The 17,985-nt window shown below is 41.2% G+C and overlaps 1 protein-coding gene across 1 annotated transcript in view; it reads left to right on the top strand.

The window, feature by feature from the left end:
• LOC111347091 (uncharacterized) overlaps positions 1 to 17,985 on the top strand; it is a 325,446-nt gene that overhangs the window by 218,939 nt on the left and 88,522 nt on the right. The window lies entirely within an intron of this gene.

Raw genomic sequence — 17,985 nt, 5'->3', positions numbered from 1 at the left:
CTCCCTCCAAGACTGCTTTATCCAACGTAGAACGAGGTTTTTTGACGGCGCTTCTTTTTCCCAGCAGGAGTAAACTCGAAGGGGTCAGTTACCATCCACGACAGGTACTTTCTTCTCCTATTCTCCTTGAAGGCCTTAATTAGACACTTGTCTAAGGCTGGAGAACTGGAGTTAGGCCACCGGTAATAACAGCTACATCGATACTTCGCCGCTGCAATGCTTCTTTCACTGACTCAGTAAGAAGAGCGCGAAAGGAGTCCCAAACCAACAGCGATCGCTCACCAATGGGATTTCTTGGAATGCAGGTAAGAATCCACTCCTTCACGCCTATAACGAAAGAAAGAATACCACAATCGATTAGACCTCACTTTAATTAAAGACTTCAATAAAGCTGCGGCTTTAAACACGAGTAAAGAGCACAGAAAAAAGAGCGCATATGAACAATTCAAACTGTTAACTTACCAGCTTCATCCATCCATCCCTTTTTGTGGAATGAAACACGAACTGAGGCCGGAATAACCAGGTCTCTCTGGATTCGTACGCCTTTGAAGATAACTTTAGGTGGCAGCCTTTTGCCATCAGCAGCGACCGCCAACGTGACTGTGAAGTTTCTCTTCTCTGCGCCACAGGATTTCACGGGAACTGTTCGGCTGCCAATGAATTGCAGAGTATGGCTGGACGGCATCTCGAACCGCATTGGTGTCTCATCCATATTGAAAATTCTGGACAAAGGGTATCCACGGCGCTGACGAGCTGCGATCACGAACCGGTGGAATTTTTACTATTTACTCTTCGAGATCGTTTGGCAGACACTGGGCGAGGGTGGTCTTCGTTCGGAGAGTGACGGAATGGCGCCGCTTCCAGTTTATGTACCAGCCTACAGATGCTTTGAATGCGGGATCATCGCAGAATTTTTTCGCCTTCAAACTAAATTAGGAGTCATACTTTTCACAATAATGACAAACAATCTTTTAGCTGACTGGCACCTGAGAGTCAAGTTTGTGGATGACACGTCTGCCATAGAAATACTACCCAGGAACTCTATCAGTCTGCTCAATACGATCGTTTCTAGCATTCACGAATTCTCCATGGACCATAACATGAGACTAAACCCTACTAAATGTAAAGAGATGTTAATTAACTTTATGTCGTATCCTAATTTTACTCTCAGACCATTAGTTATTGGTAATAACACTATAGAACGCGTATCGACTTACAAGATTCTAGGAGTATTCATTGATAGCGACCTTAGGTGGAATAGTCATGTTAACTACATATATAAAAAAGCTTGCAAGAAGCTCTACTCTCTGCGTATTCTACGTCGAGCCGGCGTTGACCAACGTAGCATGTTAAAGATCTATACAAGGATTTAAAATGAACGACTATCGACACAGGATTGTTAAAGACAGGTCTCTGAACTCGGAATGTTCATATGATCAAGCCGTGAATTCAATTTTATTCATTTGATCGGATCACATCAAATTCAGCTTACTAACTGTGATTTGTTGTTATTCTTAGCCATTATATTGAGTAGGTAACAATATTGATACAGATGTTTCCCGAGAGGTAAGCCTAGCTTTCGTCAAATATTCATGATAGTTGCCGTACCGTTGGATAATTAACCCGTTCTTTCATTTCATTTGAACAGATTTTAAAAGCTAACTGTGATTAAAATTTTTCATGAGCTCTTATACGTTTTAAGAACTAGGTCTCGGCTTATAGCTGAGTTTTTTGTGTTTATGTTTGAAGACGATTGTATTAAGTTTAAGAGTTAAAAGTTTAGGGTCTCGGCTTCTAGCCAGGCTCGGCTTATAGCCGATAAAATACGGTAAGTAGAAAACCTCGGATAAAATATGTAATTGATTTCTATATCAAACAACAAATATATATGAAATACATATATATGAACTGCGGTTATGAAACGTATATGTGCACGATCCTTCGCAGTAAAGCACTATTTAAGCAATAGTGAAAATCAGACCTGAAAAAAATTCAGGCCTGTACGGGATTCGAACCACTGACCTCTGCGATACCAGTGCAGCGCTCTACCAATTGAGCTAACAAGCCAACTGGGAGCAGGCCATCAAATTAATTCGACATAAACCCGTAGATGATAAATCAAACAACAAATATATATGAAATACATATATATGAACTGCGGTTATGAAACGTATATGTGCACGATCCTTCGCAGTAAAGCACTATTTAAGCAATAGTGAAAATCAGACCTGAAAAAAATTTTTTTCAGGTCTGATTTTCACTATTGCTTAAATAGTGCTTTACTGCGAAGGATCGTGCACATATATGATTTCTATATACGTGTCAGGTTTTCAGCCATTTTCTTTTTCCTTGTGCTGAGAAGAGATCACTGTATCACCGGCTTATTCGTTTTTGGCTGAACCAGTAACTATTTCAAGCTAAACAAATGACAAGTCAAACATTTTGGTTGCCGAAAATCTGTTACATTTCAAACCTTGTAGACTAGGAACACAACATTCTAAATAAATGTCAAAGTTGACCGCTGAACAAGATCTGATCAAAGATGGCAGATTCTCCTTTTGATTTACATCAGCTTTTAGGGAATCCAATTATCTTTTTGCCACTAACACATATCATGTAAGTCGATAAGTATCACGCCGTAAAAGACCAATGATCTTGATCGATCTTCCCGAGAGCTCTCACCGCTTTTAATATTTCAACAAGGCAACGAAGCAAATCGAATCTGGTACATTGTTGACATATGGCCCCTTATCTAACAAATACCAGCCAAACAAATGATATCACGCTACAAGTTGCAACTAAGGCACCACAGAGACATGTATGTACTATCAAGTTTCTTCCCTTATTTCATTTGTCAGAAAGTTCGACTACATTTGCCCTTAATGTTCATCACCAACTGCTGCGTTTCCTCGAGAATAATCCAAATATGGCTGCCAAAAAAGTTCGCAAAAAGGGCTCAACTTGCGCTATTCAAAGATTCTCTTCGCGTTCATGTTTAAACGATACTCTCTGGGAGATTTCTTGTAAATTTCAGGTTATTTATAGTTAATAAAACAAAGATGTGGTTTACGGAATTTTGATGATAGACTAAAATGCAGGAGGTAGATGTAAATTTCACCTCAGCATGGGTTAATCAATAGCCCCAAAATTTAATTACTGATCTTGGAAGTCCATTGATGGCTTTCACTGCCCATATAGGAATAATGATCAGAAGTGGTTGGTGACTGGAGATATTGGGCCTTAAAATACGCTTATTTTTGGACTTTGTCAAAACCAGAAAAAGTCGTCTTAACCAGGAGCCCATGGCTCCTGTCTGTACTAAATCGAGAAGTAAGGGAAGAAATGAAATGAAAAAGTTAAAACAATTCAATTTTCTTAATGTAGGATAGTTATAGAATACAACCCAGCTGACTGAATCTGCGGAGGGATTTTCTGCTTGTCACAGCAGCAATACATAGTTAGCTAATTAATTACTCGGGCTTTCCGAAGCAAACACCCGCGTTATAACTTCGGCTTGGTTTTTTTTTTTTTTTTTTTTTGCGTTCAGTCACAAAACGCAGTTCAACTACAGTGCATGCGTGAAGTGTACGCGCATGCGCAGAATGAAGCCAAGAGTGCATGGCTTAAAGCAATGGTCGCCTTCCTGGAAAGTTCCTTGCTTGATGCACGCGAAAGAAATTCGATGGATATTACGCCCAATACACATACAAAGTCACACACGTTCGCGGTAGACCCACGCAAAAACTTGTGGAGCGTTTTGGGAACGGGTCGGTCCGCGAACTTTACGAGAGATCAATTTACGAGCGATGCTTAACGAGTGAACCTTCTATCGAGGAATATCAAGCGAAACCTGCTATATCAAACGAGCTATCTCATATTATGTTTACATGTAAACACAACCGTGTATTTAGACGTGATCGAGAACCCAGTAGAATACCAGAAGGTACTCTTAAAAGTCTCAGAAGAAAGGGCAGAAAACTGAAGGAATTTGTTTATGAGCGTTAATAATTTCATCCAAGCGTACCGAAGTCCTCTCGGCTACGTCGCTATGTGAAGGTTAGAATAGTTACAAAGAATGTTTGTAAGCTTAATTAATACGAAGAGGGTGAGATTAAATAAAGTTCCACAACATGAGAAGAAGTATTTGTTGACTTCTTCTGTGAGGTTATATCAAAGGATATTTAAATTGAAGTATAGAGCAAGTCGGTATTTATCAATGAGTTTAAGCTCTTTGATTTATAATAACAAACGAGGAATCAATTCTGTCAATGATCTTGTGTCGATAATGAATATTGGAAATCAATACATTACGTACCTACCCAGGGTTCGTAAAAGCCTTGAAAGTCGTTGAAGATGCTTGAATTTAAAAAGAAAAAAAGGCCTTGAAGTGCTTGAATTTGAGGAATAGAGCTTGATTTTTGCAATGCTTTTTCTTTGGCAATTTTCAAGTTGAAAATTACAGTACTTTCATGGAAAAGCTAAGAAATGATGTGAAATAATTTTAAAATTGCTTATGCAAACCTTTTCAAAAGTGGTCCTTCAATTTTCTAAAACTTGGCCATCAAAGTCATTGAAAAGTTATTGAATCTCAACCTTTGGCATCTGTAGGAACCTTCTCCTATATGGTAATATATCATTCTGATTGTTGTCTAGTACCATAACGACATTCACTTCACTCCAGAGGACAAAAATAAATGCAAGTAGACTTATTCATGACCAGAAATGACGAAATTGCTTGACGTCAGTAACGATGGTAGTTCCCTAAAGATAACTTCAGCAAGCCTGAACTCCAGAAAGCCTGGGTTCATGCAGCTATTTGTCTAGTTATGCAAAAAAATGCAGGAAATGGAGGTTTCCCAAGTGGACCTTATATCTCCCAGGGAATTAAACATTTTGACCTATTATTTTCACTCATTTGTTAACTCACGACACTTAGTATTTATGCCAAGTTTGAGCCAAATCGGTGATTTGAGGTTTATAGCCCCATGTCCGGTTCTGCCCAGTGTTCTCATGGACACACTCTTAAGCATTTACTTTGAAAGTTTGTCACCATGGCCTTTTTTAAAATTTAGTAAGTGCATTACAGTTTAACAAAGTTTGTGGCTTCAAATCGACTGACTCTTCAAGTAACAGTCATCCTCTCAAATGTAGAGTCAAAAAGAACATTACAGCTTTGTTAAAAAAAAATGGTTCAATGTATCTTTGAGATCCCAAGCAGTTAAATTAGCAGCAAACAGTTGTAGGCAGTCTTACATGTAGGTTTATTTGTAATGTTAGGTTTGAAGGTTTCTTTGGTGCTTGTGTAGCAGTACTGTCTTCTGCTTTCTTCAGCCCTATTAATTCAAGTGTTTTCAACCATTCATGAGCAATTTTGTGGTATTCACCCTCTTTTGTTCCTCAGACCATTTGTAGAGGTTGTCTTGAGGCATTTTGGCCAGCCTCAATTAGTATTCATGCATTTGTGGTGTTCTAGCGGTCACTTCTTAATGTTCTTGAAAAATTATTTACTTAAGTAGTACAATTATGTACTCATAGAGTTTATTAGCAATGTTCTACCAGTTGTCTTACAGCTTTCATCAGCAGTCGCCAAATTGTTGTCTTCAAACAACAGTCCCTTGGTACCATGAAGAGTTCAGGGCCATGCCTTTCCCTAGACATGGTGGAAACCTCTCTCAGACCTACATGTAGTCATATGGTCATTAGCTAATTCTGTTGTTGAAACATGTATGACTATAATACAACCCCTGAATACTGGTAAATTTCAAACAAAGACTATCATGTATCATAGTGGACATACATGTAGTTTGAAAATTGAGGAATATCACAAGTTTATTTTACACAAAGTATTTTACACAAAAAGATTCAAAAAATGAGAATGAGTATGTGGTGTGATCAAAAGTTTTAAACCAGTTTGAAAAATTTAAACTGGTTTAAAAAAATTCAAACCAAAGGAAAAATTTGACCCACAATACATATTTGTCTCAGGGGAGACAAACACAAGAGGAGCAAATAAATACACTTAGTTAGAAGTATTCCATAACTTCTGCTCTCAGAGCTTTGAATCCATACTATGCTGTTGGCTAAAAGCGGATAAACTTTGCACTTGCAAATTCCTATAGATTGTTTTTTACAATGCTATTTTGCAAAATTTGAAATTATTTCATAATTATTTTTGTGATATACTGTATCAATGACTACTTTTAAGTCTCAGCTACTTCATAAACAAGCGGCCACTTTCAGCAAAGAAATTGATGGCCAAATGATTGAACCATGAACCATGGAGACTTCTGTAAGCAAATGTCTGTAATGGCTAAAATGCTATTGTAAGACTTATTGTTTCTTTTGTTAAACACCTAGCACAAAACCAGTATGTGACCCTATATTAATTAGAAGTTGAAATATAATTTCCGGTGATAGTTGAGGGAGAAATAAATGTAGTTACTGAGAGATTAGTAGAGGCATTGCTCAGACAAAACATCAAAAAATATATTTTTTGAAAGGACTAAATTTCATACAACTCAAATATAATCTCTTGGGTGCTAAAAAACTGACTAATGCAAAGTTCTGGAAAACAACAGTGGGATGGAAGATGGAACAAATTCCGGCATAGCTTCATTGCTACACAATTGTTTCAGAACGGTCTGACTGTTCGCTGAATGATTTAAAGCCTTCGTAAATTTGGAAGATTTTCCCATGCTACCAAATTGAGCTAGAAATAATAACAATAACAATAATGATAATAATAATATTAATAATGAAAGATTTATACCGCGCCAGTATCCTACTGTTCAAAGGCGCCTACTAAAAGCTTTAACATTACACTTAAGACAGCTAATATTAATTATAAAAGGCTTTTCTAAAAAGAAAAGTTTTTAATCTACTTTTGTAAACAGACACAGACTGAGCATTTCTAGTTTCACATGGCAAAGCATTCCATAATGCTGGTGCTGCTACAGAGAAGGATCTTGCGCCATATGTTTTCAAGTGATAGGATGGAGAAACCAGAAGGCGCTTGGATGATGAGCGTAGTTGACGTGATAAGGTGTAAGATGTACGAAAATCACAAATGCACGCCGGTGCCAAGTTGTTAAGTGCCATGTAGGTTATAAGTAAAATCTTAAAAGTAATACGTTGATTAACGGGAAGCCAATGAAGATTGAAAGGAACAGGCGTAATGTGATCATGCTTTTTGTAAGTGTGACGAGACGCGCCGCGGCATTCTGGACGTGTTGTAGCTTTTTTATAGTGTAGGCTCGTAGGCCTTACAAAAGAGAATTACAGTAATCCAGCTTCGAAGATACAAAGATATGAACCAGCAATTCAGTAGTGGTCGCAGAAAGATATTTCCTGATATAGCTAATATTTCGCAAATGATAAAATGAAGATTTGCAAATGTCAGTAATATGATCGTTAATATAAAGCAAAAATGGCTATCAAACATATTGCCGATATTCCTCGCCTTTTGCCAGAATGAATAGTCTCACCAGCAACTGAAATTTCGTGAAGGAGTGGTCTTGAAAGATGTTTGGCGGAGATCACCAATAATTCAGTTCTGTCTTTATTTAATTTAAGGCGATTAACCATCATCCAATCAGTAATTTCATTCACTCAGCTCTCGATGCTAGAAACCGCTAGATCCCTATCACCCAGCACGGTTGGTTGGAAATACAAGTAAAGCTGTGAGTGGTCAGCATAAAAGTGATAGCTCAGGTTAAATTTCTTTACGATATCTGAAAGCGGCGAAGTATAAAGCAGATACAAAATGGGTCCCAAGACAGATCCTTGTGGCACTCCACATTTAAGGTCATGTTTCGTAGAAGTACCACCATCGACGGAGACATATTGCGTGCGATTCGATAAATAAGATTGCAGCCATAAGAGAGGCTTTCCAGCTATCCCAAACCGTACACGTAAACGAGAGAGGAGGATGGTATGATCGACTGTATCGAAGGCAGCGGAAAGGTCTAAAAACAGTAAAATTACGATTCGACGATTATCAATGGCAGAAAGAATATCATTGTGAACACGAATAAGTGCAATTTCAGTACTGCGATATTGCTTGTACGCTGACTGGAATGTCTCATTTAACTCATATTCGTTAATGAAGGAGATAAGTTGATTAGCTACCAATTTTTCAATTGTTTTGCTAATAAATTAAAGATACGATACAGGGCGATAATTGGAGAATTGAGTATGATCCAAAGAAGGTTTCTTAAGGAGCGGGCGTAACATGGCAACCTTGAGTTGCGAAGGCATCTGACCAGATTCCAATGAGATATTTATTATTTTGAAAATGAAATGCAACAGAACACTAAGTGCATTTCTTGTAACATAACCAGGAAGAGGATCAAGAGCACACGACTTAGCAGCCAGATTCATGATACATGTATGAACCTCGTCCGCTGTTATCGTTTTGAAAATATCAAAAGAATATGGACAGGCGTTGTCAACAACAGGAACTGTATCTCGATGAGAGAAAGCAGCAGTCGTCATATGACCCCGTATTCTATCTATCTTTGTAGTGAACAACAGTTGGAGAAATTCAGTTGAGTGTTGGGAAGAACAGGTGTCAACATTTATATTAAAATCACAAACTAATAATAGTCCACCGGGATCAGTGATATAGTGCTCCGGGAACGTGGAAAACTCATCAAGGAACAATGAGGGTGTTAAACCATTCAAGGTCGAGGGACGTGTAGTGTCCAGGCCTCCAAGTTCACGCCTAAGGCCCCAGGAGACATTTACTCGAGTATTTATTATGCACGGTAAAGGGAGAACGGAGGTGATACAATCTAGGATAACGAACAACTAAAGGAGCGGTAAACTAACCGTAAGCGAACTGTATAAGCGAACTCCAGAACGTTACATTGGCGACGAAGATCATCTCATAAGCGTTCGATCGAATTGTTTCGATCGAGAAACCTCTGCGAATGGCCGCATACGATACAAATCTCAACTTCGGACGGTTTGACCCGGACCTAGATCCGACATCGGTCGGCACTCGATTCAGGAAATATCTCGAAAGATTCAAAGTATACGCTGCAGCGATGAATATAAAGGACAAAGCGAGAAAACGAGCACTACTCCTACACTGTGCTGGTCCCAAAGTACAGGACATCTTTGACACACTAAAAGATACGGGAGAAGACTTCGAAACCGCAGGAGAGAAACTTCTACAGTAAATTGAGCCTAAAAGACATCATTTTTTTAGCATATACCAATTTCGGCAGTTAGCCCAAGAGGAAGAGGAGTCGTACGATGATTACACCACGCGTTTAAAGCAAGCAGCAGCTCCGTGTGAATTTCCAGAGGGTTGGCGTGAAGTTGAAATACAAATGCAGCTAATTGAAAAGGGAAAATCGAAGAGAGTTAAGACGCCGCTTCCTCAGTAAGCCGCACTCGCTTCAGGAGGCGTTAGATTACGCTAGAGCACAGGAATTGTCGGATAAACAAGCGAAGAGAATCGAAATGGAGCAACAAAGTCGAAGGAACAATACCGAGGAAGAATTGAAGAGAGTCTTTTTAGGAAGGCAAAAGAGCCCGACTGGTATCAACAAAGAGTGTTACTTTTGTGGAGGCGCATTTCCACACGCGGCAGGAAAGGAGAAATGCCCGGCATGGGGAAAGAAATGCACCACATGCGGAAAGCTGAATCATTTCGCCAAATGCTGTAGGAGTAAAAGGAAAGTAAATAAGAGTATCGTAAAGACAGTTCGTCAGGAGGTGCAATCAGATAGCAGTGACGCGGAATCCCTTTGTGGGATCGAAGAAGTTGGGGCTGTCGAAAACAACACAAAACCCAGGCCAGTAAGAAGTATAAAAATCGAAAACCACGAAGTCAAAGTGCTGATCGACACGGGAGCGTCGGTTAACGTAATGGATGAATGCACCTTTTAGCAGCTACTGGCAAATAAGATCAAATTGGAGAAGTCGACAACTGTTTTGCGCTCGTACCAAACGAATGAAAACCGGTCCAGGCCATTAACAGTTATGGGAGAATTCGATGTAGTCGCAGAGTCAAACACGAGAATCATCCCGGCTACGTTCCACGTCATTAAAGGTAACACCAACACGGAACCCTTGATAGGATTTCAGAATGCCGAGAGTCTGGGCCTGGTGGTGATTACGAATGCAATACGAACTGATTCTAAAATGTTCACAAGCAAATTACTTGAGGAATACGCAGACATGTTCCTGGGGATCGGGAAAATGGAAGGAGTGCAGGTAGATCTACGCGTTGACCGTACAGTAACACCAGTTGCTCAACCTCACAGGAGGATCCCGTTCAGCGTCAGGCCAAAACTGGAGGCGGAGCTGGAGAGACTTATAAGAGATGATGTAATCGAGAAGGTCGAAGAGCCTACCAGTTGGGTATCCCCAGTCGTGATTACACCCAAGAGAACGGCGAATGAAATTCGACTGAACGTGGATATGAGAGAGGCCAATAAAGCCATTCTGCGGACCCATACTATTATGCCTACTCTCGAGGATATATCACACATGAGCTCAATGGAGCAACTGTTTTCTCCCACTTGGATATGAATCATGGCTATCATCAACTGGAACTGCAAGAAAACAGTCGGGACATCACCACATTCTCAACGCACATCGGGTTGTACAGATACAAAAGGCTAAATTTTGGCACGAGATCCGCGGGTGAAATCTTTCAAGACACCGTGAGCAGGGAGATCACCCGAGACATACCTGGATGCCTCAACATCAGTGACGACATTCTTGTGTACGGAAAAACACAACAGGAACATGATCGGAATCTAGACAAATTATTCAAGAAGGCTAGAGAAAAGAAGATCACGTTTAACAAGGGAAAGTGTGAATTCAATAAGCAAAGTTGTGTGTATTACGGGATGAAGTTTTCTAAAGATGGAGCATCCTCTGACCCGCGAAAGGTTGAGGCTATCAAGGCGGCCGAGCCTCCTCGCAACGCGAAGGAACTGAACTCATTCCTATGTACAGTGCAATACAACGCGAGATTTGTGGAAAAGTGTGCTCCTCAAACCGAACTTCTGAGAGGTTTACTCAAAGCCAACGTTTTTGCCTGGACGAGAAATCATCAGGAAGCGTTCGAGAGTTTGAAAGAGGGCCTTAGCTCAGACACAGTCTTGGTCTATTTTGACCCCGCCGCAGAGCATGAGGTTCATGTGGATGGCTGTCCGTTAGGAATCTCAGCGACCTTGGTCCAACGTGAGTCGAGTGACAAAGGCTGGAGGGTGGTGCAATACGCTAGCAGGGCCCTCTCAGATGCGGAACGGAACTATTCCCAAATCGAGCTAGAGATGCTGGCGGCAGATTTTGCGTGTAGGAAATTTCATGTATTCATGTATGGCTTGCCGTTCAAAATAGTCACCGATCACAAACCGCTCGAAGTCATCCTGAACAACCCAAGGTATCAGACGTCAATACGGCTGCAAAGAATGATGGTACGAATGCTCGATCATGAGTTCAAGGTCGAATATAGGCCCGGAAAGACGAATATCTCCGATTATACATCTAGGCACCCGCTACCTCGTGAAACCTGCACTAGAAGGGAACTAGGCACTACCAAGGATGTCAAGCAGTACGTAAATTTCGTGGTCGCAAGTGACATTCCTCGGGCTATCAGCAAAGAGGACCTGGTAAAGGCAACGGAAAACGACGAGGAACTAAAAAGGTTAATCACCTGTATACGGGAGAAGAAGATCGACCACAGGAACCAAGACATGAAAGCGTACTTCAATATTTACGATGAATTGGCTGTGGCTGACGGTCTTGTCCTTCGGGGTGAAAGAATCATAGTCCCTCGAGAATTCAGAGAAACTATGGTGAAAATTGCTCATGAGGGTTACCAGGGCATCGTTCGTACGAAACAACTGTTTCGTGCCCACGTTTGGTTTCCCGGAATCGATAAGATGGTCGAAAAGCACGTTGGGAATTGCCTAGCTTGTCAAGCTACCATCCCTTGCCACACCAGAGAGCCACTCCAAATGTCAGAGCTACCAACAGGTCCGTGGAAGAAGATCAGTGTGGATTTTGCGGGACCTTTTCCAAATAAGGACATGGCTTTAGTGTTTTGGGACCAGTATTCAAGGTATCCTGTCGTAGAATTTGTCACAAGTACCTCCGCAGAGGCTGTAATTCCCCAGCTCACACGTGTTTTCACTACTTATGGAATTCCAGAAGAGGTGAAGACAGATAACGGCCCCCCATTTAATGGGCCCAAATTTGCAAAATATGCCCAAGAACAAGGGTTCAGGTACAGGAAAGTCACACCCGGATGGGCGGAGGCAAATGGTGACGTCGAACGATTCATTCAGACGGTCAAAAAGAGCGCGAGGGTTGCCAAGATTGAGGGGAAAGCATTTAAACAAGAGATCCAAAGGACGGTTGGCAACTATCGTGCTACACCCCATCCTGTGACGAGAGAGAGTCCCGACAAGCTTATGTTCGGGAGAAAGTTAAGAAGAAATCTGCCAGAGAGGGTCGTTCCCCAGGAAGAACAACGCCATGAACTAATCCGTGAAAGAGACCAGAGAAAGAAGAAGCAAATGAAAGCTTATGCTGATGAGCGCAGACACACATCACAAAGCTCGATCAAAATTGGTGACCGTGTCCTTTTGAAACAGAATAGGGGTAACACGTTGACCCCGCCCTATGATCCACGACCATATGCAGTCGTTGGAATAGAAGGGAGCATGATCTCTGTGAAGAGAGGAAAGGAAGTCAAATCCCGCAATTCTTCCCACTGTAAGGTACTCAAGTATGCTGGAAAGGAGGAGCACGACGATTTGGATTGGGACAAAGAACAACAACCGATGAGCAGGCGACCAACGAACCCCCATATTGAAGTAGGGGAGGTTCCTGGAGAAGGAAATATAGTCATGCAAGAGACGCACAGGGGACCGACAATCGCGCCATCGGAACTCCGGAGATCAGTACGAGCCAGAACGTCCACGTGGGAAACAATTTACAGAGACTTCAAGCCTCACTAAAGAAAAGGGAGGAGGTGTAGTGTCCAGGCCTCCAAGTTCACGCCCAAGGCCCCAGGAGACATTTACTCGAGTATTTATTATGCACGGTAAAGGGAGAACGGAGGTGATACAATCTGGGATAACGAACAACTAAAGGAGAGGTAAGCGAACCGAAAGCGAACTGTATACGCGAACTCCAGAACGTTACAGGAGATGGGCGATAAACAATAAAACTCTGATTTTTAAACTGACTGTACTTGACAATAACAAATCCATATATTCAAAGGACAAAAACTACTTGAGCGGCTGCAACTTTAAGTTGAAAGATGATCGAAATAACAAGCCAACTCCTCTTCCACGAGTAGAACCAGGTCTAGGAACAAGATGAAATGAATAACCTGAAGGACATAAATCACGAATAATTAATTCATTGTCAGCATCTGATTGAAGCCATGTTTCTGTAACGCCAAGAAGATCAATATTATTTTCGACGACAAAGTCCTTGATGATAGTAGTCTTGCTGTTAATTGAGCGAGCATTTAGCAAGCAAAAATTCACAAAGCGAGCCCTTGGTGTGTAGCTTTTAACCGGGTTAGGAGTAAGTTCAATGAAATTTCTGAGATTCGGTCCAACGGGAGTCTTCATCGTGCATGTAAATCGTGAAGAACTTCATCGACAGCCTTGGGGTGAGACCAAAGCTCGAATATAATTCAAGCGCCGCCGCTTTTCTTGAACTATTTTTCCCGCTCTGCAAGCTCTAAACTTTCTTTGGCAATTTTTCCCCAGAGGAAGTAAAATACATGGGAGATTCCAGTTGTAACAGAAGCTCTGAGTACGACGAACAAAGGCACTAATGGAGAAGTGTGTTGTGAATTGTGATTAAGCCAATTCATCGATTGCGTTGCAGTCGAAAACGCAGAGAACTCATATCCCAGATAAGCGTTTTGTTCTTCATGTATCCCCACCATCCGAGGGGATGTTGGACCAGGATTAGATTCAACGTCCATGAAGATAGTAAGGTCAAATTTTGTAGGCAGACCAAGCGTCAAGTGACCGCGTTTGCACCAAGTACAAATCGAGCGCGTAAGTTTGTTTCTGCCATCACTAATCTAACTGCGCGAGGAGGACCCTGACATCTCAGCAATAAAGTAAGAGGACTCTCAGAAACCGAAAAATTGATAAATGATCATCGAAAGAGAGTAGGAAAACAAATAAAAAAACCTAATATGATGAGAACAAAGTAACACGTTGCAGCCATCTTGGGCGCATACATCATAATTATTATTATTATCATAACATGATAATAATAGTAATATAATATTGATGTAAGAAATATCCAACCATGCACCCTAAATGTAAACATCAAACTGAAAAAAAATATTTCTATTAGATTTCAAATGAAATAGTGCTCACCTGAAGCCAGAGGAAGAAGAAGAGCGAGAAAAGCTATCCGGAAACAAAGCTCGAGATTCAATTGCGCCATGAATCGATTGAGTGTGTTACGGTATGCGATCACGATTGTTCTGATTGACCGGCCATTTGTGACAAAACGCTCAGTAGACAAAAGATATCTTTGATCCCTCACTATTCAAGCTCGTCTTTATAGTTTGTAGTATGCAGCCCCCCAAATTTTGGGAAACTCAGATTTTTTTGGGCAGCGTGAGAAATTTGGGCAAAGCTAGTTTTTAAAGAAGCTTGCATGTGTCTGTGCATTTTTTTTTCCAAGAGATCGTTTCTGTTTCAACCTGAGGTCAGCGTTGTAAATAGGCTCGATTTCCACCGTCTCCCAGGTCCGGTCTTTGATCTTCCCCTTCGGGAGGATAAGTGTGGGCTCATTTTCCCGATCAGTGACTGGTAATCGAGCCTACATTGTAAAGCCAGTTAAATTCACACGAACATGGTTGCCTATCACGTGATCACTTTCTGGTTATTTTTGAAGGGGATCATATGTTGATAATATACATATTTGTAATTTTGTTGTTGGGCACTGTGCTGCACTGCACTAGTTAGTGTGGGGAATCTCCAGTCGTGAGTTAATTAGAGTCAATTTCGGCATAACTTTCTTGAATCATATTGTAGATTATCCACTGGAGACTCTCAGAAGATCTGAGTCACGTGCTCGGCAACCACTGTCTCATGTGAATTTAACTGGCTTTACCTCGTCCTTTATGGCGTAAAGTTTACGCGACAGTGGAAACAAATACGCACCTTACGTAAGTTTTTTTGAGTAAAACTCGCTTTACGCCATACTAGACAGGTCGAATCCAGCCCCACAAAAACGTAAGCGGGCCTATCGTCATCGCGTTACCTGTTCCGAATGTGAAAAAGACATCGTTGCTGAGTACCAAGACGCTGATGCAAGAACCAAGTGTATAGGCAAGAGAGTTAAATTTACTGTTTTTTCGCGCGCTAAATCAATCACAACTAGGTTTCACCGACGACGATGAAACAATAAATATCCTTAAATACAGTAAAATCGACGTTGGCTCAGATCTTCCGAATGACAACAGTACACAATTTATGGATGTCGGTGTAACAGAAAGACATGGATCGTACCGTTGATATATTTAGCCGTCGAAATGGCAGAGACAGCCATTTCTTTTAACTTTTTTTATATGTACGCCTATGTTAGTGTTTCATATGAAGACTGTTTCGTAAAAATTTGGGCAACTTCCGAGAACTTTTTTGGCCAAATGGTTCACCGCCCCCCCTGGCAAAAAACTGCCCGGACGCCTATGGCCGGACCTATGACTAAACTTTTTATTTATTGTATTGGCATAGTCGAGTGGTCATGCCAATGGAAACTTGGTAACTTAGTAACGTCACACCTGTTCATAAGAAAGACGACGGAACATCTAAGAGGAATTATCACACCATTAGTATCTTGTCAGTTATACCCAAGGTGTTTGAGAAACTAAAATTTGATCAATTACGCGGGGTTTTTACACCAGTCTTTTCGGACAATATTTCGGGGTTCCTGCGTGGGTATTCTTGCATTTTTTTGCTGTTCCGTTTTATTAAAGCTAACCGATGATTAGTGCAAGGCTCTTGACAATAAAAACGATCGATGTGGTGGTGGTCGCTATTTACCTATCCAAAGCGTTTGACTCGATTTGTCATAAATTATTACTAGCAAAACTGAATGCTTACGGCGTTCACAATTCTTCCCTAAAGCTTACTCAGTCATATCTATCCGGCCGCTTTAAACGAGTAAAATGTAACGGGAAGGAGTCAGACTGGCTGCGTCTTCTCTATGAAGCACCGGAAAGGAGCCTTCTAGGTCCGCTTTTTTTAATATCTTTGTGAATGATGTCAGTTACTCAGCTGGATCTTCTTCCCCGTCTACGTCTGTGTGCTAATGACGCAACAAAGTGTACAGCCCATGAGAGCCTCGGCGCACTTGAATAGTAATAGTAATAGTAATAGTAATATAGTATTTCTGACCACTTCCAGCCAATGAGGCTGAATTACGGGTGCAGTTTAAGGTTGAGAACAGACGTCAGCATATCAGGCGCCTCTGGCAGCCGCTTCAGTCCATCGATCTCACCTTTCAACCCATCCCACCCCAGGTTAGGATGGATGTCCTCCCCATCCCAGGGGAGGACATCCATCCCACAGTAATCTCGTGTGTGGGAAATTAACGTCTCCTACCCCAACCTTGCATGAGACGGGACCTCCATTTATTCGTCCCTATCCGAGATGACTAGAATATCTAACCATTTCTTAATGTTATAGAAGGGCAGCAAATTCTTCTCAATTATTTAAAGACCTTTTGTGTTGAACCCTCGACCTCCCGCACAACAGTCCAAGGCACTATCCATTGGGCTAAGTGGGCGGCGGTTAATCTACACTTAATCAAGACATAGAGAGATTACCCTCTGGTTCACCGCGAATTACCTGCAAGTAACACCTAATGAAACTCAGGCAATGACGCTGGGGAAATTTAAGTACCCAGAGTCTTTTTATTGGTGACAAGTCCATCGAAATTGAACCACCTCTCAAGATTCCTGGCGTTACATTGGACCGGAATTTGTCTTTGAAGCCTCACGTTGCAATCATGCTGAAAAAAAGCGTATGCTAGGGTAGCCGTACTACCGAGGATTAAGCGCTTAGTTCCTTCAGACGTTAATGACGTTGTGGTTTCTCTAAATAAAGCCAACATGTTACCGTATTTAGAATACTGTTGCCCACTACTTATAGGCATATCTTAAGGCTTGAAAAAAAACACCGAACGTACCCATCATCATGCGATCAAGACATTACTGAATCTAGGTAATTCGGCTTCCTGTGACTTTTGCATGGCAAGTTCATAATGAACCTCGGGCTCGGAAGACTGTGCTAACACTTCCCACGTCTTCGACATTAGATAAATTATTCTATATTCATCTCTATTCCATTCTACTTTATGTCATAATCTTCAAACTTGCTTCGATACGACAAAAGAGTTACGATGCATTAATCATACCGAACAAAAGAGTTTAACTCGTGTTCATCTGCTAAAGCTTATCATGCAGAGATTGGTAGTACTATAGCTAAGACAACAGAAAGTTTAGGTCAGGCTTTAATCCTCGACTAAATGTAGAGTTAATAGCAGGAGCAAACTGCACTATTTGGCTACAGGAATCCTGCAATGTCTTAAAATGTTATCCTTCGAGGGTATTTACACAACAAATTTTATTTTTTTGTCGATGAACAGCTCAAGTTAAAGAGTCTTCTGCGCGGCAGGTTTCCTACAGTGGTGCTGATTGCGTTAAGCGCGTATGCAAAGTCCCATAATTAAGAAAATAGGATACCTATTCAAACGTAAAAAATTAGGTATGAAGAACATGACGGGATGACAGTACTTCCGAATTCGCGACGGTATTTTGTTCCAAGCTGCGTTGCGGGCACAACGCAAGACAAGTATATGTGTGGTAAATGTTTAACTGAGCAACTGAAGCTCTGCGACAAGCCTGGCTAAAACTGTACATCGAATAAAGGCAGGTTTGCCTTTTTCTGGTTAAAAAAAAAAAGATGGTCT

Source organism: Stylophora pistillata, chromosome 11, assembly GCF_964205215.1.
Source record: "Stylophora pistillata chromosome 11, jaStyPist1.2, whole genome shotgun sequence".
NCBI lineage: Eukaryota > Metazoa > Cnidaria > Anthozoa > Scleractinia > Pocilloporidae > Stylophora > Stylophora pistillata.
This window is presented reverse-complemented; position numbering and strand designations above follow the sequence as displayed.